Source organism: Odocoileus virginianus, chromosome 16 (assembly GCF_023699985.2).
Source record: "Odocoileus virginianus isolate 20LAN1187 ecotype Illinois chromosome 16, Ovbor_1.2, whole genome shotgun sequence".
In the NCBI taxonomy this organism is placed as follows: Eukaryota; Metazoa; Chordata; class Mammalia; order Artiodactyla; family Cervidae; genus Odocoileus; species Odocoileus virginianus.
The window spans coordinates 46,225,617-46,247,126 of NC_069689.1; the positions used below are offsets into that span (position 1 = coordinate 46,225,617).

At 41.8% G+C, this 21,510-nt stretch overlaps 1 long non-coding RNA gene across 1 annotated transcript in view; it reads right to left on the reverse strand.

The window, feature by feature from the left end:
* Positions 1–1,521: 1,521 nt before the first annotated feature.
* Positions 1,522–21,510, reverse strand: part of LOC110140058 (uncharacterized) — a 60,230-nt gene continuing 40,241 nt past the window's right edge. The window contains exons 5-6 of the long non-coding RNA XR_011491877.1: positions 4,054–4,151; positions 1,522–1,837 (exon numbers count right to left, since the gene is read on the reverse strand). This is a non-coding gene — a long non-coding RNA (uncharacterized lncRNA). The remainder of the gene's footprint in view (positions 1,838–4,053; positions 4,152–21,510) is intronic.

Here is a 21,510-nt window from a genome sequence, read left to right on the forward strand (position 1 = left end):
TGGGCTCCCAGGGAGACAAACTGCTTTAATTTGCTAACATTTTGGGGCTCTTCAGGACTGGGAGATAATTTCAAAGTACTGAGAGGCCCCTGATAGTGTCTTAGCCAGCTGTTTTGTAAGATGACTCTTCTAGACAAAAATCAAGCAAAAAAACGAATATCCCTACTTACACATGAAATTTCTCATTTACTCTCTCTCCTTTCTCTTCTGATTCTCATTTTTATTTTAATTGGTGGGAATCATAGACAAAGTCATAGTCCTCTGCGCAGTAAGTGGGAACTGGAAGCTTGGCTCCCAGCACAGAAAGGCTGTGTGACCTTTGCCAGGACCCTCGACTTTCTGAGCCAGCCTACGATCAGCCTAGCTGCTTGCCTGCTGATCAAAATTTGACAAAGATTTATGAAATAAATCTGAAAAGTTTTGTTATGAACTCCACAAAAAGCTCTACATCAGAAGAAAATAATATGCACTTAATCTACAAGTGCCGAAGAGTTCCTTTTTGGCCCATAAAATAAGCATAATTAATGGCCATCCATGTATTTTCCATATTAAACCTTTATGCCACCCTTTTCAAGGAGAAAAATCAAAGCGGACTAAATGATCTTTATTTTAGAAAATAGTGTTAATATTTTCTCCGTGAAATATATACATCCCTCCTACATGTGTAGATACAACATATAAATAATATGTCCCATATTTTTCCTGCTTCAATCTTTCTGCATGTTAGAAAAATTAAGCCAAGTAAAATTCAAGCTTTTTCTGACAAGCATTAATTTTTTATTATATAATTCTTCTATAATTAGAGTATTGCTTGAAGGTGATACTTTTATTTTTGCTCTCAGTTTTTTTAACTGAATATTACTTAATGAGAGGATGGAGTAATGCATACTTTAAAAAATATGTAATTTAAAAATCTTAGAAACTTGCTTCAACTTATGGATATTGCTAAGACTGCTGGGCACTTGTATACTGATTTCTAGTTTGTGGAATTGAAACTCATAAAGATAATTCCTGTCATTTTTAAACAATATCTTGATGTAAAATAATTTGTCAATAAGCAAATATTTTCATGCTCATAAAATAAAATTTTGAGGAGAATGTCATGATAGAAGCATTTCACACCAAAAAACTTGTTCAGGTTTAACTCAGGAGAGCTCATGTTATTTGTTTGTTTATTTATTTGCCTCTTCCTGTGAGGCATACTTCATTATTGAAGCATGGAGAACATTTTTGTATCCTGGTTTGCGACTGTGCTTTGCAAACCTGGGTCTAATGAGACCAAGTTCTTGCCCTAACTCTGCACTTGCCGACTTCTTTTATTTAAAATCGGAGCATCTGAACACTGGTGAGTTATTTTAAATACTAATTTCTTTCTGTTGTCGCTGCAGCCTCATGAAGAGTAATTTTTTAAAAACACAACAGAGACAAAGCTTTGGATCTGATATAGGAAAAAAGGCGTGATGGGTCCGGTAGACATCTATGGCACATATATTTATTTAATGGCTTGCTATGAGGCATATTATTAATGATGACAATCATGAACTTGCATGCATTGTTTATTTTGTAAATACACATAATGGAGCTTTCAAAAGCGCGATCAGCTGCCCCTTGCAACTATGACTGTCTGCTGTGGAAGTAACGACTCACGGACCTTACAATACGTGAGTTCCTGACCTGGTCCATTTTACTATTTATGCTCGTGGAACATTTTGTTAAGGCCATCTATAATTTCCTGAAGCGAGCATCCAAAATGAACTGCAGGTCTCCTTTAAATCTATATGGCAGATGAGATTTGAATATCTATAAGTAGATTTGAACATCAACAGCACCTGTAAAACTAAACATGCATTAAAAGCCATTAGTTTGTATCCATAAAATGCAAAAAAAAAAAAAAAAAAGCTTCCTCTGTTATGGGGAACACTCTTTAGACTGAAGATAAGTAATTTGATTAGTGTACCTCGAATCCACTCTGTTTTCACTGTTAAATATATATATATATATATACATATATATATATATATATAAATGCCTTTCTACCTAAGACCTGAAGCATTTCTGTTCATTTCAGTGCTTTGAAATTTTTTCTCTTTAACTCCATTCCCTCCCCAAAACTTTCACTTGACATTTGTGTTCCTTTTTGACCTTTGTTTGCTCTGTCTGGATTATTTGGCTTTGGTGAAAATAGGTGGGATAGAATGAGAGAAGGCTTGCCTTAGAGGGGCAAGTCGAGTCACGCATGACCCCTGAATTCATTTGCCTGTTACCTGAACCCTGAGCGCCCATGTCTGCCTCATGTTAATTTCTCCATCTGACTGAGGAATCAAAGAATCACAGAAACACATTGGAAGGAAGGAAGAAAATATTTGTTTTTGTAAATTTAACAAGACTTGGCTGTAACATATCTTAAAAGTGCACCTTCCGTAGTGCGGCCGCACTAAATATTACATCTGCTTTAAATATTATTGGGTGTCTGAGGTCTTTGGCTTTAAATATTATTGGGTGTCTGAGGTCTTTGTGGAGCGGGTTTGATGCCGTCTTTTGTTGTAGGATGACTAGTGTATTCTGTGATGCAGGAGGGTCGCCTGTTCAAAGGATACAGCCTTACTTAGGGCTTCTTTCTTTCTTTTCTTCTCCCTTCCCCCACCCTCACATGGTGGTTTTTCCCGGATGGCAAGGGGCTGGGGGCTTCAGTTTAAAACATTCACATGGAACTCCCAGTCTTTCTTCTTTCAGAAAAAGACAAATCCTCCATGATAATTACAAAATCCCCAGAAAGATTTGTAAATTGAATAAATATATTGACTGATATCACAACCTTTTGTCCTATATTAAGTAAATAGCTCTAAACTTGGTGTTGGTGGAATGGAAGGTATTTATAGATATTAATTACCATCAAACTAATATAAACTATCCCTTATTAATTTTCTTCCGGTTTTCCAATTTTCAGGAGTAATTGCAGCCACCTACGTGCACAGTCCTCCCATAATGTTCTTAATTATATTAGATATCTACCCCCCACCCAGCTGAAATAGCATTTTAATCAGTATCCTTTATTCAGATTTTTTAAACGGCTCTTATTCATTCAAACTGAATATTAGTTTAGAAAGTAGAGAAATCAGACACGCGCAAAGAAAGCCAGGCCTGTGATGTTTCACAGACAATGATTTGGGTGAGGTGACTGTGTGTTTTGTTGAGAAAAGGACGCATGGGATATTGACAGTTTCCTATCAATAGCTGGGCCCTGGAGGCCTGGCTGTTTGGGCCCACTCTGACTGACTACTCCTTAATAGACATATAATTGTTGACAAATACCTTCCAATAGACTGGGGCAGCGCCCGGCAGACAAAGAAGGTTTCAGGACGATAGAGACCAGAGCCAGCCATTTGGTCGAGGCAGAACCTCAGATTTGGAAAGGACTTTTGCTCATAGAGAAGCTTTCTAAGAGAAAGCATTTCCCGGAGTCTCCATGGCAGACCCTGAGCCATCCTGCCTCAGTCGAGAAACGAAAAAGCCTCACTGTCTCTGTGTATCAGGGAATTTGCTGGGGAGGGATAAACCTAGATCTCCTTCTGTGTGGCTTGGTGTCACATCTATTCATTTCCCTACATTAAAAAATTATGTGTGTGTATATGTACATATGTATGTATATAAAATATACATATATACACATGTACATAGATACATTTTGATATTCAGACTGTTTTTAGTTTCATGGCATTATACAACCTATCAACCTCATTTCCACAGCAAACAATAGGCTATTGTTGATTTCAGAGAACCCTGGCCAGTGATAGGAATATGGAAAAAAAAAAGTGCGTTTGGCCATCAGCCCCGTTTACTCCTAGGATATCAGAGGGGCCTGGGGCTGTTCCTATAAGGCGGGGGCATCCAAGGGCATTCGGGAACCTCCACCTCAGCTTCCGAGCTCATCTGGCCAAGGCTGCCTTCCCAGATCAATGCCTGGCTGAGAAATAGCTCTTGAAAGTTGGCCTCGCAAGACGCATTCCCTCAGTCAGTTCAGTTTCAGTAATTCCTCTCCTTGGGGGGACTTACGCTCCATCAGCAGAGGCCACGATTGCTTTCAGCGCGTGACGGGAGTCAGCCGACAACGGGACTGAGAGGGGGTATTTAGATCCGCGAGCTGGTGGGAGCTAATCAAGAAAAATAAAATAAAACATGAAAACAAAGTTCAAACGGCAACCTCGGCCTAGCATGAAACAGTAGACAGAGCTGCGGATCGAGCCAGGTTTAAGGGGATCAGGGAAGCGGGGTCTTGAACGTGGTCCTGCACACGCATCAAGGTGACATGGCAGGCTGCCTCTTGACATCCCGAGTGAAACTGAACCGGCTTGTGCCCCAAAGCCCTTGAGTCCCGCCTTTGATTCTTATTGATCAAATACGCAGATGAAATCCCACATCACAGAGCAAGGCAAAACCTGAGCTTTCTGTGTCAACTTCTAGGAATCCCGGTGAAGCCCTTTCCAAGTCATCTTTTTATGCATGAAGGAGAACCAGGGTGCACACATTCTTCAGGCAGATGTACAAAGTGGGCGAGGAGATATGTAGGTCTGATAGCTCCCAGGCTTCGTGGCAGAAGGACGAGCCAGATAAGAATGTTATACTTGTTACCTGTTGTCACATTCAAACCTGTACTTAGGATTCTTTGGGGGCAGGCAGGATTATTCTGAAAGTTGCTTCTTTGTAATCTGTAAGCATTCCTGAACAGGCAGGCTTCTGCAAACAGCTGCCTCAAAATGTTGTGTGTGTGTGTGTGTGTGTGTGTCCATTAATTCAGAATTACTCCAATTACAAGCTTTTGATGCTCTGAAACCCTCTCTCTAACCCAAAAGAGATGGAGACCCCTTGCGCTGTCCAATCAGATCGCTTTCCCTGCCGCCTGCAGCAGATGTAAGCAATTTACTTTTTTATTTCTGCATATTCAGTGTGAGCGGAGCTGTTGGGGACCTTTCACCCCAGAGCCTGCAGGATTCTAACCCTATCAAATTAAAGCATTTTGCTCACTTATTCCCAAACGCTTTGCTGGTGCTAAGCAGACATCCCGCTGCATAGCAATGGCGGGTGTTCGTGTCCACTCATAGCCCCAGCCTAATCAGAGATTATTAAGGAAAATATACAGTGCTTTAATTTGATGAGATTGGTTAGAGGTAGTGCAGTTAAAGGTCACACTCCTGCGTGTATCTCCCTCTGTCTCTGTAATATTTTCTTCTCGCTTGACAATCCTGAGCTGCAAACAATAGGCCAAGGCGACACGTTTATTTTTGACGTGCTGTGATGGGCTCAATAGGGATAAAGATGAATTATTTAAAGATTGCATAAACAAACATCCCGGGCAAGGCATCGGTGACATCTTTCCCTTTGTGCTCTGTGGAGGCTGTTGGCTTAAAAGAACATGCTCAAGAAATGCCTCCTCTGGGCAGGAATGCATTTAGAGGGAAGGCCCAGATAGACTGGCTGCTGCCAGATGGCTGGGGCGCTGCGAAACTCCTGTTGCAGGCTGGGCAGGGAGGGCCCTGGCTCCCGGTTCCCAGGGAAAGATGCCTCTGGAGGACTGATTGGGTCCTCTGACCCTGGAAACTTCTCCCCCTGCTGCTAGCTAATTGAGCCAGCCTGCCTGCCCCCAGGGGAGTGGCAAGGCTGCAGGGGACCGCGGGGGGCTGTTTGCTTGCATCTCCTGCATCTTCGGAGAAAAAGTCAAGTTACCGGCGGTGGCCGGGTAGTACCCTGGCAGGGTGAGGGAATTACCTGACTCTCTCTCTGCTCATTTGAGGGCTGATTTTCATGCCAGGTTTCTTTCTTTCCTGGAGAGGCCCTTTCTGACTTGACCGGCTCCAAACCTTGGGGTGTTACAGGCGCCTCTGAGCATCCTGTTTGTGTGTGGAGTTGAGGCATTTTTTTTCTCACTCGTCTTTTTTTTGTGTGTGTGTCAAATTCAGACACTGTTGAAGGCCCAGGGAAAGGCATTTGAAGAAATGAGGGCAACTTCTAATCTGTCCGACTTAATGGTTTCTGTGTATGCGTCCATGTAATAGACCAACTGCAGGCTGATTTACCTAGAAATTTACATGAAAATTGCTTTATGCAGCTGTATGTAAGAATTCAAGCCGCACAGTGTCACTGTACGACGCAGGTCGGAGCGAAGCCCTGTGCTATTGTAGCTGAAAACCATTTGTTTTCCATCCTGGGAGGAGGGGGAGGGAGGCAGCAGGGTTGGGGTCCGAGGTCGCGGGGACTCCTCAGGACGGCGCTGTTGTTGGGGAGCAAGCAGCGGGGGCAGGGCGCTCTGCTTGCGGAGCCAGATCCTGATTCACAGTTTTAAGGCCTTTTTCCCTTGCAAATTCTAATATTCTAAAGGGACGTGATGCCTGGTTTGTTGTCCTGGTCCCACTCTATTACCTAATGCTTATATTAAGTTATTGGAAAGACTGCAGTGATTCAGCTGGTAAATAGAAGGAGTGGGCTCCTTGAGAAATTGCTGCTGTCTTTTCCTTCAGATGGGTGAAGAGTCCACAGGATCTTTTCCCCACATGTTGGTTTATTTGCAATGTTCATGCTTTTGAAATGTGATACTTTGGGGGTGATAGAGAAATATTAATAATATTAGCAATAATGATTAAAAAGCTGTAGACGACTCTGGAACAATTTTTCATTGGGAGTTTAGGTGAGGGTGGGTCGGCGTGGCCTCCTGGGTCTGGCTCAGGCCTTTAAGATGCCCCCCTCCCCGACCTGCCCAGGGAAGTAGTCACACACATCAGGAGTTCTGTGTTTGTTCCACAGGAGGCTTGAATGCTTTTAAAAGCGTGTGTGCAGCTTGTAGAGAGTCCACCCACTGAAGCAAGAGACATGAGATGCAGGTTCGATCCCTGGGTTGGGAAGACCCCCAGGAGAAGGGGAATGCTACCCACTCCAGTATTCTTGCCTGGAGAATCCCATGGACAGAGCAATCTGGTGGGCTATAGTCCATGGGGTCACAAACAGTTGGACACAAATGAAGTGGCTTAGCACACACGTGCATCTTGTCTCCCCTGCATGTCTCAACCCTAGTGAGATCACCTGGGCCCCTGCTGTGTGGGAACGGGGCCTGGCCTCTCTCTAATTGCTGGGTCTGTGGCCTGGCAGTGAGCTCATGCCCAGGCTTCCAAGGAGGGATGCTGGGAGCCAAAAATGCCAACAGCAGCTTCTTAGCTTTAGTTAATGCTTTATTAATTTGTATATTGCGTGTGTGTATCTGCATCCATCAAAAACGTTATCATTGTTTTATGCTATGAAATGCTTCCATAAATACAGTTAATATGATGTGCTCATTTGCTAGAGTTAAATGGCTAAGTGAATATCTTTATTTAGAACAATTTGTTACAGCTGGGATCTGGAGAGCTGTTAGAATGCCTTAGAATGTGGTGATGACAGGTGGCTGGGTGAGGGCATTGTCCTCCACGGGACCAACTCTGACCACTTCTCTGCTTGATACACCATCTCTGTATTTTTTTTTTTTATTTCTGTTGCTCTCTGTTGATTCCCATTTTAAAACTGAAACCATGGGCATATGTCTTGTTTAACTGTTTCTTTGTTTAGCTCCAACCTAGATTTTCCCACTACAGGAAAAAAAAAAAAAACCTAAGCAAACAAAAACACCAAAAGGGCCACTCTACTTTCTTACATAACATACACAGCAATTTAAAACATTGTTTATGTTTCAGGATTTCCATTTTAAGTTGATAACTCTGCCAGGAGTAGAACCTCACGTTCTTGCCTTTGTTTATATACTTAAGGAACAGTTGGGGCAGGCTGTCCCACTGCTTTTGAGGTGAATACTGAAGACAGGACACAGTGCAGATGAGAATATGTTCTTTTGAAGAATAAGTAAAACATTAGCTTGTCAAAAGTGTTTCTTACATTGGAGGACCTTACTATACAAACTGTCTATTTAGGAATTCATAGGGGAGATTATACCATTAGATGGTTTTATTCTATAAGTTTTTATGGTATAAGGAATGATGTTAGTTGAAAAGTTAACTTATTGGTAGATAGATGTTAGGAGGCTAAGGGAAGGGATAAAAGTGGTTTTTCAAGTTGTCAAGCTGATTGTACAAACTTGGAAGAAATGCTTTAAGCTACTTCTTCTATTGAACATCTATCACAGTTGTGTCCAAAACACTTTTTAAAAATTAAAATATTCCTTTCCAGTTGTCTCAGACAGATATCATCACATTATCACCATCAGTCTTATAAATGGGATTTATTATGTTTTGATGGCTGCTGCAATATTATACAAACTGCCATTTCCCCTCAGGCTCTTTCACACGCGATCCACGCGTGGAGCCACCTCTACTGTTCTGTGCCTCACCAGATGTGTCAGTCATCAACCGTAGCCTGGTGATCAGGAGAAACCACACGGGGAGCTTACTGAAATTTAGGTGAATCTAAAAACAACAATAACAGCAACAAACAAACCAAAAAAAGGTTACTCCTAAGGATTTCTAACACAAATGTTTGAGTTACACCCAGTTGTTTTATTGTAGGCTACACGGCATATCTAGTCTCAGCTAGGTGATTTTACTTCTAACCCTGCAGGGGAAAAAAAAACGATTCTGGGATTTAATGTTAGAATGTACTTCAGCCTAACATACTATGATAGGCTTAAGTAATTGCAATCCTTCCAATGTAGAGAATTATTTTCCTAGTGTTATTGTGACTCTTTCCATTTACGAATCAGGTTATATATTTGAAAGACCTGAAACCTACAGATGTTGATTTTCCTGTTGAGACCTTCTGTTTGTAATTCTGAGAATGACTGTTAGGTGGAGGTGGTGCTAATGAGGGTCTTTTAAGGTTGCAGATAAACTAAGGGGAGTCTAAACATTTTTGTGATTTCCATGTATGAATATTGAGGCTGTTGTTCAGTTGCTAAGTCAAGTCCAGCTCTTTGAGACCCCATAGACTGCTGCACGCCAGGCTCCTCTGTCCTTCACTGTCTCCCGGAATTTGCGCATATTCACGGCCACTGAGTCAGTGATGCCTTCTGACTATCTCATCCTCTGCTGCTCCCTTCTTCTCCTGCCCTCAATCTTTCTCAGCATCAGCATCTTTTCCAAAGAGTTGGCTCTTAGCATCAGGTGGCCAAAGTATCTGAGTTTCAGCTTCATCATCAGTCCTTCCAATGAGTATTCAGGGTTGATTTTCATTGAGATTGACTAGTCTGATCTCTCTGCAGTGAATGAATATGGTTTCCTACAAAACAGAGCTATGTATGAAAGCAACAACACAAATATCCCACCGAGCACTAACTACTAATGTTTGTAATGAAACTATAGAAAAATATAATTCAAGAAAGACAAAGAGAAATAAGGCCATCTTGGCATGTAAAATGTCCAGTTGAACCACTTAAAGTGTCTTAGTTGTTAATCATTTAGCCCTGCTAGCCTTAGAGTATCATTAGGGATAACACTAAAATGCTATTCAAGCACAAATGTTTTTACCCTGCCAATAAAAATACTTCCTTTCTAGGTATCTATCAAAAAATTAAGAAAAAAAAATCATATTCTAAGTCTTAAAAATGAGCCCGTCCACCAAATTCCAAAAATCTTACATGGGTAAAAAAAAATTAAAACAATCTATTTAGAAAATTAAATCAAGAAAAATCATAAATACCCTCATTTTAAAAGTCAAAATATGATACTGTTTATAAAGTGTTGGATGCTTCCAAAACTGTAGTAGAAAGCAAATTCATAGTATTATTAATGAGACAAAATGAAAAGAAATGAGAATCAGAAATCATTCAAATCAGAAAGTAGATAAAAATATAATTATCAAGGAACAATCTTGGTAAGAGAAGAATCTATAAATAAATGGGTGAATAAATCTAAAAGACTCTTTCTATGAAGAAAGCAATTCCTGACATACCTCTAGAATTCTCCTCAAGGTAATAAAATAGTGGAAATAAACAAAATTAGAATTGATAAATTATCTAACAACAAATATGATGATAAAAATTATAAAACCTTTCTCTATAAGTATGCTAAGCAAACTGAAGCACTTAGCACAATAAATAATTTTCTTTTTCAGAAAATATAAAATACTGCTATCAATTCTAGATGAATAATTGACCTGTTGTGCTTACATATAAAAGCAGAAGCAAATACTCACACATTAAGAAAAATAAAGAATACAGTATAGAGCTTAGCCCAAGAATGCAAAAAGAATACATACTATCAATTTCAAATGCAATTGTTTATTAAACTGGGGCTACATATTTTAAATGACTAATAGGCCTATTTTTATAGACACCATAATTCATGTACTTGCATGAGAATGAAAAATAAGACAGATATTAATGGTTTTGTGTATTACACAAAATGCATTAAAAGTCTAAAGGTAACTCAGAAATAAAAGGGACTTCCCTGATGGTCCAGTGAAGGGGACCCACGTTCAATGTCTGGTCAGGAAACTAGATCCCACCTGGTGCAACTAAGAGTTTGCAGGTCAGAACTAAAAAGACCCCCGCATGCTGCAGTGAAGTTCAAAGATTATGCATGCTGCAGTGAAGGTCAAAGACTGCATGCTGCAGCAAAGATCTGGTGCAGCCAAATAAGTAAATAAATAATTTTTTAAAAGAAATGAAAAATGCAGATTTAATTTTTCAGATAATAACTTTTAACCTGCAAAACCAGAAGCAATTATTTAAAAATAACATTGACATTAATAAGATAGTTCATTAAGGTAGTTGAATACCAAGGAAATAGAGGTAAAACCCCCAAACTTTTTCTACATATAAGCAATAAACATTTGGAAATATAATGGGAACATCTAATTCAAAAGGGAGAATTAACTGAAGGGCACACAAAGCTCTGAGTAAATGAGGAAGCGTTTTCAAAAAAGAGACATGCTTTTGCAGAGTCACGCTGAGAAGGAAACGGCAACCCCCTCCAGTGTTCTTGCCTGGAGAATCCCAGGGCCCGGGGAGTCTGGTGGGCTGCCGTCTATAGGGTCACACAGAGTCGGACACAACTGAAGCGATTCAGAAGCAGCAGCTGATTTATTTACAGTTTTAACAAAGTCATCAGAAGTCCAGTGGTGGTATTTTGGCACTTCTTTGTGCAACTACAAAGTTCACTGAATGAATGAAGAGCTTGAATAACACAACATACTGAGGAAAGAATAATTAAGAAGGACTTGCCCTAGTAAATATTAATTTTTTTTAAAGTCGATAGTGCTTTGAAAAGGGGCATTGGCATGAGAATCAATGGAGTGGATCAATGGGAAAGAAGAGAATACCTCAACATGGGTCTTAATGCAGATGCATTCCTTTAGCAAATGTTTAAGGTGGCACCACAAATTAGGGCAGGGAAAATAATTTTCAAGTGATGGGATTGAAACAACTGGTGTTGTGAAAGATCACAACAGCTCCAGAGGAGGAAGAGGTCCTCCCCAAGTGGCCTCAAGGGAAGCACATGGGACCGCTACTCTTGAATTCATGGCTGAGTACTTCACATCTGTGATTGCCTCAGATGCTGCCAGGAGTCCAGGCTCCCTGGCCACTATTGCCTTCTGCATTCTCATCACCTCCACACCGTTCTGTGCATCACTTACATGGACCTAGTCCACCACTTGTCTTCTCCTTTCCTCCCTCCAAAAGTTTTCTCATCTTGTCCTCTTGTTTTTCAGATCCATGATCAGCAAGAACTTGCCCACACCTTCATTTTCCTGTGGAACATTCCCTGGGATGTAGATCTACTAATAGCCTGGCTATTACCTTTAGACACCTCTACACCTCTAACACTGCAGCTATTCTATGGAAGATATATAGATAGATAGATAGATAGATAGATTTATTTTTGCTGATAGTCCCATATTTCAGGGTCTGGAGATGGAGTATTTTCATTGTCCATTTCACAGCATTTCCCTTGTTCTTGGTTAAAAACCACAGCCTTAAAAGCTACACGTTTCTGCAGGGTCTCAGCTGTCATTCCCATGTTCTAGGCATTCATCCACTGCATGTTCCAGCTCTTAGTTTTACTTTTCATCTTTGACTCTGTTACCATTTTGGTGATGCATCATCTTCACAGGTGACACATCCAGCATATGGTCACTTGTTTTCTTGACCCCTCCTGGCAGGTGAACTTTACTTTTGTTTGGCTTCAACCTCACACTCTTAGGTTCCCACCCTGGACCTTTTCTGCTTCTGAAGCCTTAATCTTCAGCATGCAATGCTCTGACCATACCTCATCTTCTCGGCTCACTTACTTGGAACCCAATCACTATAACTGCTGGTCATACTGAGAAGTATTTTCTCTCTAACCTTCGGCCCCTTTCATGGCTTCTCTTCCTCCATTTCCTTTGAAAATTTGCCATTATGATTATGGAAAACAGACAGCACTGCAAACACACCTTTGTTGTGCTTATCTGGCAAAAACGCGGCTTTGTGTGAACTCAGTTACCCTGCTGCCCTGTTACCTATAGCTAAGAGTTGGAAGTCATTAGAGAAAGTATTAATAGCGCAGCTGAGCTGACTGATTTACATTAGTCACCTCCAAAGAACAGAGCTTTCTGGAAGTCCTGCTGATATGTTCCCTGGTAAGTCAACTTATCCTCTATTGAAGATCATTCTTCCCATACCATTTCCTTCCTTCTCAAACTCAAGCCTTGTCCCATCACATCGACCGTTCTAGCTGCACCCTTCTCTGCTCCTTCCTCCTTCGTTGTATTGAAAAGAGGGGAAAACAACCCTTAGTGCTTTGGTTTCCGCCTCCTCTTGCCTTCCCAGGTCTCTTTATCATCAGTTCCTTCCTGTTACGGAAGCACCCCTGTTGGGATGCAGCTGTGTGGTGGCTTCTGTCATTAAGAAAAAGTGAAGCCTGGACCTTCCTGGCATCAGACAGCTGTACAGATCTCCCCTTTTTGCTCTGCACACACTTATAGCCTAAATTCTCTGCAGCAGTCTCTCCACTCACGGGCTCTGCTCTTCTCCCTCATCCTCCTTTCCACCCACAAAAGAGGGCAAGATCTGTCCCAACTGCCCCACTGAAGTGGTTTTCAGAGACCCACATGAGCCCCCTGCTATCAAATTCGGTGGATTTCTCTGTCTGTATTTTAGAGCATCATTGAAAGTGTTCTACCCTCTTTTGTTCCTAATTTTCCTCCTGTCTCACCAACCATCCCCAAGTCACTTTTCTGCCCCTGACATTTCTCCTCTCCCAATCCAGGGCTCAGTCTTAGACTCTCTTCTGTCTTCACTCTCTCCTTGGTTCCTCACATCCAGTCCCACGACTTTACTGATGGAGTTCCAGAGATGATGTCCCAAAATATGACTCCTTGCATACCGATGCTTTAAGCTGACAGCATCTGAGAAATGGCAGGTTCAGGAAGAAATTTCCCCTGAAGCAGGTCTTTAGACTCTCATGTGAGAGGTACCTTCCTAAACCCAAAGGGAAGTAGGATCCTTAACTCTGAAGAAGGGAGGCTCAGAGAGGAATCTGAAGGAACGGGTGAGTTTGCTAAGTTTCCCCCAGTTTACTACCCTTAGCTCATACTCTGTCTTATCACAGTTTCCATGAGTTTCCACTTTCCCAGTCTTTATCAAATTAAGCATAAGAACACTTAGGTTTAACTTCTGGTCTTTTCCTCATGAAGGCTCCTGTGTCATGGAAAACTTGTAGCAAATGAATTCATATGCCTTTCTCTTGTTAATCTGTCTTTCGCTACAGAGACCCAGTCAAGAACCTAGAAAGGTAAAAGGAAAAATATATTTTTCCAGCCCTGCAGTACTTTATGCTGATGACTCCCAAGTTCGCACCTTCAGCTCTGATGAATCCTCTGAACACCTGGCTAAGGTGTCAACTCCCCACTTGACAGAACTGTGAGAGGACTCCCTGCCACAGCGTGACCAAATGGAGCTTGCGGTCCTCTCGATACTCAAGGCAGCCCTTCTCCCAAGTTTTTTCTACCTAGTCCATCCCCTTTCAGTAAAAAGCAAGCACGCACCCTTTTACCAGCACAGAAAGCCTAGCAACTGTCCTATGGTTTTTCCTTTTTGTTATCTGTTCATTTCTCTCCATCACTGTCTCCTAGATAATTAACCTAACCCACATCCACTCATCCTCCTACAAATCATGTCCACCCCAGAGTGAGAAGTTCAAAATCCCACACTGTATCAGTCCATTCTCCCAGTTAGACACCTCTGAAGAGTTTTCCATAAACCTTGCAGTGAAATCAAAGCCCTTTATTATGACCTTCAAGGCTCATGATGTAGCTCTCTCCTTCCTCTCCCAAACTCTGAAAACGTTGGAAACCTTTTCATGCTTCAGGGCCTTTGCACATGGCATGGCTCCTGTTCTCTTAGCCTTCTGCATGCCCCGCTCATCCCTATCATTTAGGTCCCCTGGTCAAGCACCCCTTTTCCAGAGAAGGCTTCCTTCACTGAGCTTCCTATCCTAGCTTACTGTCAAACTCCACTATCCTCTCACCCTATCCCTGTGCTCTGTTATATTTTCCCATATCAGTTGGTTCTGATCACAATGTGAAATACTCTTCATTTTCTCTTCTGGTAATAAATACTATGGAAATAATCAGAGTTGTGAAAAAAGATTTATGTACAAGGTTGCCTATGTAGTATCATTTTCTAGTGATGAAAACATTAGAATCAAACATTTTGAGATAAGTGTAAAGCTCAGTAAATTACAGTATATCCTGAAGACAAAAAATTGTACAAAGCCATTAACATTGTGTTGTTCAAGAATGGCTGACCATCAACGGAGAAATGGGTAAAGCAGATGTGGTATATATATATATATATATATATATATATATATATACAATGGAGCATTCAGTTCAGTTCAGTTCAGTTCAGTTGCTCAGGCGTGTCCGACTCTTTGCAACCCCATGAATCGCAGCACGCCAGGCCACCCTGTCCATCACCAACTCCTGGAGTTTACTCAAACTCATGCCCATCAAGTCAGTGATGCCATCCAGCCATCTCATCCTCTGTCATCCCCTTCTCCTCCTGCCCTCAATCCCTCCCAGCATCAGGGTCTTTTCCAATGAGTCAGTTCTTTGCATCAGGTGGCCAAAGTATTGGAGTTCCAGCTTCAGCATCAGTCCTTCCAATGAACACCCAGGACTGATCTCCTTTAGGATGGACTGGTTGGCTCTCCTTGCAGTCCAAGGGACTCTCAAGAGTCTTCTCCAATACCACAGTTCAAAAGCATCAGTTTTTCAGTGCTCAGCTTTCTTCACAGTCCAACTCTCACATCCATACATGACCACTGGAAAAACCATAGCCTTGACTAGACGGACCTTTGTTGGCAAAGTAATGGAGCATTACTCAGTCATTAAAAAGAAAGCATGCCGTTTGCAGCAACATGGATGGACCTAGGAAGTGTCATACTGAGTGAAGTAAGTCAGACAGAGAAATATCATATGACATCCCTTTCATGTGGAATCTATAAATTAATTATTCAAATGAACTTACTTACAAAGCAGAAGGAGACTCATAGACTCAGAGAATGAACTTACTGTTTTCAGGAGGAAGGATGGGGAAAAGGGATAGTTAAGGAGTTTGGGATGGACATGTACATGCTGCTATTTTTAAAATGGATAACCAACACGGACCTACTGTAAAGCACATGGAATTCTCAGTGTTCTGCGGCAGCCTGGATGGGAGGGGAGTTTAGGGGAGAATAGATGCATGTATGTGTATATGTATGGTTGAGTCTCTTCTCTGTTCGTCTGAAACTATCACAACATTGTCAATCAGCTATACTCCAATACAAAATAAATATTTTAAAAATGGTTGACTTGCCCTTTTAAGTCTTCTGCAACCACAAAAAATGCTACTCTGAACATCTATCTACTTGCCTACATATTGATATATGTTTCCCTATTGATATAAGGATATAGTGACTGGTGTTTTTATTTTATAGGTTGGATTCACCAGAGTAGAATTATTGTATTAATATCAAATAGTAGGGCTTTTTTCAAAATTTGACTGGATATTGGCAGACCACCTTCTTAAAATATATTAACCATTCCTACTATTTCACCCTAGTTTTGTGCACTGATTGTTTTCAATCTCTTTATTGTTTCCAGTATTTTATTTAAGAAATGGGATTTTATTGTCTATGTACAGTTCTGTGAATGTCAATAACTTCAGAAAACCATGTCCTAATATCCCTTTGTAACTTCTTTTCTGCATTCAATGGTAGGGTCAGGAAGAGGGGGAGAGAGACTTCCAAGCTGGCTCAATAACAACCTCAGTAACTGAAGTTATTTACTCATCATTATATTCATAATAGCTAAAATCTGCATACAATTTTCTGTTTATAAAATGCTTTCAAATACATCATCAAATTTAATATGAGGTACAAACCATGTGCAAAATGGTCTGTAAAGCACGGAAGTAGCTCATTATGCATAAATATAAAATGCCTTTTACTGCACTGAAGCTTGTCAGGAGAGAATGTGTTTTACTCCCTACTGCTGTCTATAACCCTGATTCAGGAGGAGCCTGGGAGTTGTATACGTCAATACTTGTGTTGGTGGGCCTATTCCATCCTCCGACCTTCAGCACAGACTACCTGAAAGGTATCATTCTTGATCCCAAGTGCTATTCGGGGGTGCATTTAAATTCTCGATGTGTGCCTCAAAGCTTGCAAAAAGCATAGCATCTCAAAGTGCCAATTCCATGCCTACTTTACAGCTCTGCCTTAAGAAGTTGCCACTCTGGGGATGTGTGGAGAGGGAGAAAGGGCAGCACCCCAAACACACAAGACAGGCGAGCTTTAGGCACCTGGGCTCCTGCTTGCTATGGCGTGGCTGAAAGCGTCTCAGGGAAACATGGTTGTGTGCCTGCCATTCCCCCCAAATTAACGGGGCCCAGTTTGGCATGCCAAGAGGCATCCATGAGGTCAAATTAAGAGGAGATCACCTCTCTGGGTCTAGTGTGAGGAGAAAACAGCCTTCAGCAGACAAAAACCTGCCTCTGAAAAGGCTCAGCAGGACACAACATCTGAAGGTATTTGCCACTCTCTTGATATTGAAAGTCAAATCGCTCTCATTCAGGAGCAAAGCCCATCTTCTCTTTTTATGTCTTCAGTGCTTATTGACAAAAGCAAAGTTAGAATAGTAAAGAGGAATTGTTCTGCTGGGGCTTTCAAGGGGAGGAGGCTGTGCAGACAGGGCTCAGTGACCCACCCCTGGGAAGGCATGTGACATCAAGAAAGGAAAACGCATCGTGCTCCGCACTTCCGCCTCCTCTTTCTCGTGAGCACTCGTAACACACTGACGTGGAAACGTCACCGTGATTTGGGGCCAAGACAGCGTATGGCGGCTTCGCTTCCTCTTCCTACCCCACCATCTCAGGTCTTAAAACAGAGGAAACTGTCTAAAGAAGAGGAAAGACCAGTGATCTCTAGAGCCACTGTGTTTACCAGGTCCCGGAGGAGCTGCTTACACGGGCTGCAATGCCAATGACACCCCCGAGAGTTGTGCAACTCTGAGTTTCCTGGGTCACCTTTTTTTGGCATCCTCTAAGGTCAGTCAGAACTGCGTTGATCATCCTCTTCTACTCCACAAGCATCCATCTTCTTTGGAAAGGATATGGAAAATTCCCCCCACCTCCCAAAGAAGCCAACCCATAGTGAAGGAGAGACTCATTTCAAACCATTCCACATTTAATTCAGGATTCATCAGCTATGAAAACTTAATTTAGGGAAATCAGACCTTCATAATCCTATCTTGCAATACAGAGAAGCGTGAAGTTGTGTGTAGTACTTTGGAGAATTTTGGAATGCACAGTATTGGACTTTGATGTGCCAAGTGGAAATAGCTTACATTTGCATGCCTGCACATTTTACACATGATCTTAGCCAAAAGGCTGAGAAGTGATGCCTGCACATTTTATCCAGTGAACTTTATCTTCTCTGCTAAGTAAGTTACTACCTGGCTTTAAACAACTACTGAATTGAAAAAACAAATCTACAGGTCATCCTGCATTGAGATAGTCATTTTCATTGAGGCTGCAGACAGGGGCCATGCTGAGATGAACTAATTATAAACTAAACTCACAGGGGCTCCCCTGGTAAGAAGATGAGTCCAGTCCTAAACTACCTGTTCCTTGCAAAGGGGAGGTGACTAGCTGGTCTGATTGTGTGTGTGTGTGCATGTGTGTGTGGGGGCATGCCATTAACTTCAATGCTTATTGATCATCTTGTGGTCCCTGATTTCTTTCTACTTTTTGGTCTGATCTTTCAAAGGATGCTTTTAATGTTCCAATCACCCTAATAGATTAAAAATTATAATTGTTTTAACCATCTTTGCCTTTGATTCTTCATGTTTCCAGATTAATTTCTGATTTCTGAGGCTAATGCATTCCCAGTCAATTACGTTGTGGGCTCTGCCCATCTTACTTGGCATCCTGGGTCTCACATAATCAGCTTTAGGACTGTAGACAACTTAGGGTCTTTGAGCCACGTTTTCCACCCTAGTACTGTGGGAATTATGGGGGCTCACTCAGGGGGTGCTTTTTGACACTGTCTCATTCCACATGGGAGTACGTATGCAGTCCCTGGTTCACTGCAGGTGCTTAGAGGAGAGCAATTAAACCTAGACCTGCCTAATGACCAAGGAAGTAGGAGGACGCCAATATCTGGTGAGTGCAAAGAGCCTGGGATCACATAAAATTAATTATTTCATGATCTTCAATTATTCTCAGGGCCCTTCAAACAAAGCATTCAACCTCACTCTTCCAGCTAAAATGATACCAAATCATTTTAGCCTTTCCTTTTTTTTACCCTGAAGCTACCTTTCCATAAATAGTTGTTAAATACCTACTGTATTTTAGGTGGCTTCCCTGGTAGCTCAGTGGTAAAAGACCTGCCTGCAATGCAGGAGGCATGGGTTTAATCCCCTGTAGAAAAAAATGGCAAACCACCCCAGTATTCTTGCCTGGGAAACTTCATGGACAGAGGAGGCGGCTAGAGTCCAAGGAGCCCCAGAAGAGTCAGACACCAACTTAGTGACTAAACAGCAGCAATAACTAAATTCTAGGTGTTCAAGGCAGTTGAAGGTGATAGAGAAGTTTTAGAGCTGGGTTAGAAATGGACTCTGCCTTGAAGAATTCATATGAAATGGACCAACTCTGAATCAAAGTATCACAGGTGGTGATGGAGCCCATGCTACTGATGGGATGACAGGGAGTCTCATTTCCCTGGGGCCTCATCCTTCTAGGGAGGAAACCAAAGTTATTTATCTCAGCATTGCCAGAACCTAGTAGGGAGGTCTGCAAATCCAAGTGGAGTAACTGACAGACTGAATAAGCTCCCCCCACCAGTTTCTCACAGTGCTACGCACACTCCAAATGTCTCCTTTTCATCAATGTGAAGAGCTGTTTGTTTCCATTCTGTTCTTTAAAGAGATTCTTTTACAAAAGAAAAGCACTGAAAAGCAAGCATTAGAATGCAACACATGCTAAAATGTGACTGAGATGGCAAAGATCTCAAATCCAGCAACTGTGATTGAAAAAAACAGGAGAGGTGGATAGGAAAAAAAATAATCAGGAGGCATAGAAGGGCCATCAGAGGGAGTTTTTAGAGAGCTTTCTCTGCCAGAGACCCTTCTAAGAAGTGACAGTCAGAACTACTCATCTCTGAAGGAAGCATTCAGATCTGCACCCAACTCAAAACATGAGATGCTTTCACAATGTAGTGAGAGATTCTGTCTCTCTGGTCCTGTCTTTGATAGCACAGAAGGAACTTCCTGGCTGTTTGCTCTTATCCAGAGATGCTGCCAAGGAACACAACTGGAGTTGAGTTCCTAACCTGTGAGCATCAGCAGCGCTGCATCGTCTGCTGAGCAAGGCCTGGAAGTGAAACCCCTGGAAGCCACGGGGGCTGCCACTGTCGGGTGTCGAATTCGTTACCCCTGAGGACCATTTGTATTTTGGAGACAGGAGGAGGAAGAAATTCTGTCCTGCAACTTTAATCTCAATCATTGTTGTTTAGTTGCTCAGTCGTGTCTGACTCTTTTGCGACCCCACGGACTGTAGCCCACCAGGCTCCTCTGTCCATGGGATTTCCCACGCAAGAACACTGGAGTGGGTTGCTATTTCCTTCTCCAGGGGATCTTCCAGACTCGGGGATGGAACCTGTATCGCCTGCATTAGCAGGTGGATTCTTCACCACTGAGCCACAGGGGCACTCAATGTACCTCAAACACTGAGTTCATCTCCTATTCAGAAAGTATTGTTTAACCTCCTGCCTGCTCCCCATGGCATCAGGCCTTAGAAACATATCACTATTTGGGGTGTCATAATTTTGGAATGCCCACATTTTTATCATCTGAAGCTTTATAAAAACTATTATTGAGTAATATCCCAACAAAGTATCCTTGGAAAGTGCTTTGCTGTCTACAGTATGCTTTCACATACATGGTTTTACTTGAGTGTCAACAAATTTTGAGGCAAGTGAGGAGGGAATATTATGCTTATTTTATTACTTAGAAAACAATGGCTCAGAGAAGTTACTTGATTCACTTAACTAGAATTTCACATCTAATAGGAGTGGAGTTGGGGCATATCTGATAATAATTTCCATTCAAACAAACTCCATTACATGCCAAATCAGTCTTTATCTTGTAGAGATTCTGAGCTGAAGGAATTAACCATCATGGCAAATATGAATCTTGAATAGAATGTTTTTTAATCATCAACACCCATACTATTAAATACCAGTTTTCTTCCTAATGTCTCCCTATAAAAGTTACCCAGATATTTAGTGATTCTTATTTCCAAAAATACCTTGCCAACCAATGTGTTGGTTGATGAGCCAACCAACACATTGTTCCATTCTGATAATTATGCTCTCTTGGGGAATGTTAAGAACTAAGCATGGATGAAGCATTGGAGAGTAGGGCCTGACCCCCTGCCCCTCCTTGGGACTAGGGGCAGGTTAACACTCGCCTCTGGCAGATGAAACAAGGCTCCTTGCTCCGCACGGAGCCTCCTAGCTACACTGGCCTTTGCTCTGAGAACTCTGCCCTCTTATTTACAATAGGACATTTCTAAAACAGAACCAACATTTGTGAAAGGTCAGCCGCCAAGAAGAGCAGAGAATACCAGTGGAAGTGACAGAAGAAAATAAACAAACTGGAAAATATCTGTCTCAAACGTTTTCCCAGACTGGCCATTTGGGGAGAATGGTCTATAAGGCTGATAGCTGAGATGCTGGAAGGTGATGTTCTGACCTTTCATCCCTACCCCTGACATCACGAGGACTTGTAGAAGCTGGCTTACTTTGTGGTTACTCCTGTTTAAGTTTCTGATTACTTACAGAGGCTGCTGTCTGGTGTTAATACATTCACTTGACTATGCTTGGAAAACATATTTAGCAGATGGTGAATTATAGTGCTAATAACTCAAGGTAGTGAACTGGGGGTGGGGAAGGTGGGAGGAGAGGGCAGGAAAGGCACTGCTTTTTCTAACTTCTGATGTGCTGCACGGCTTTT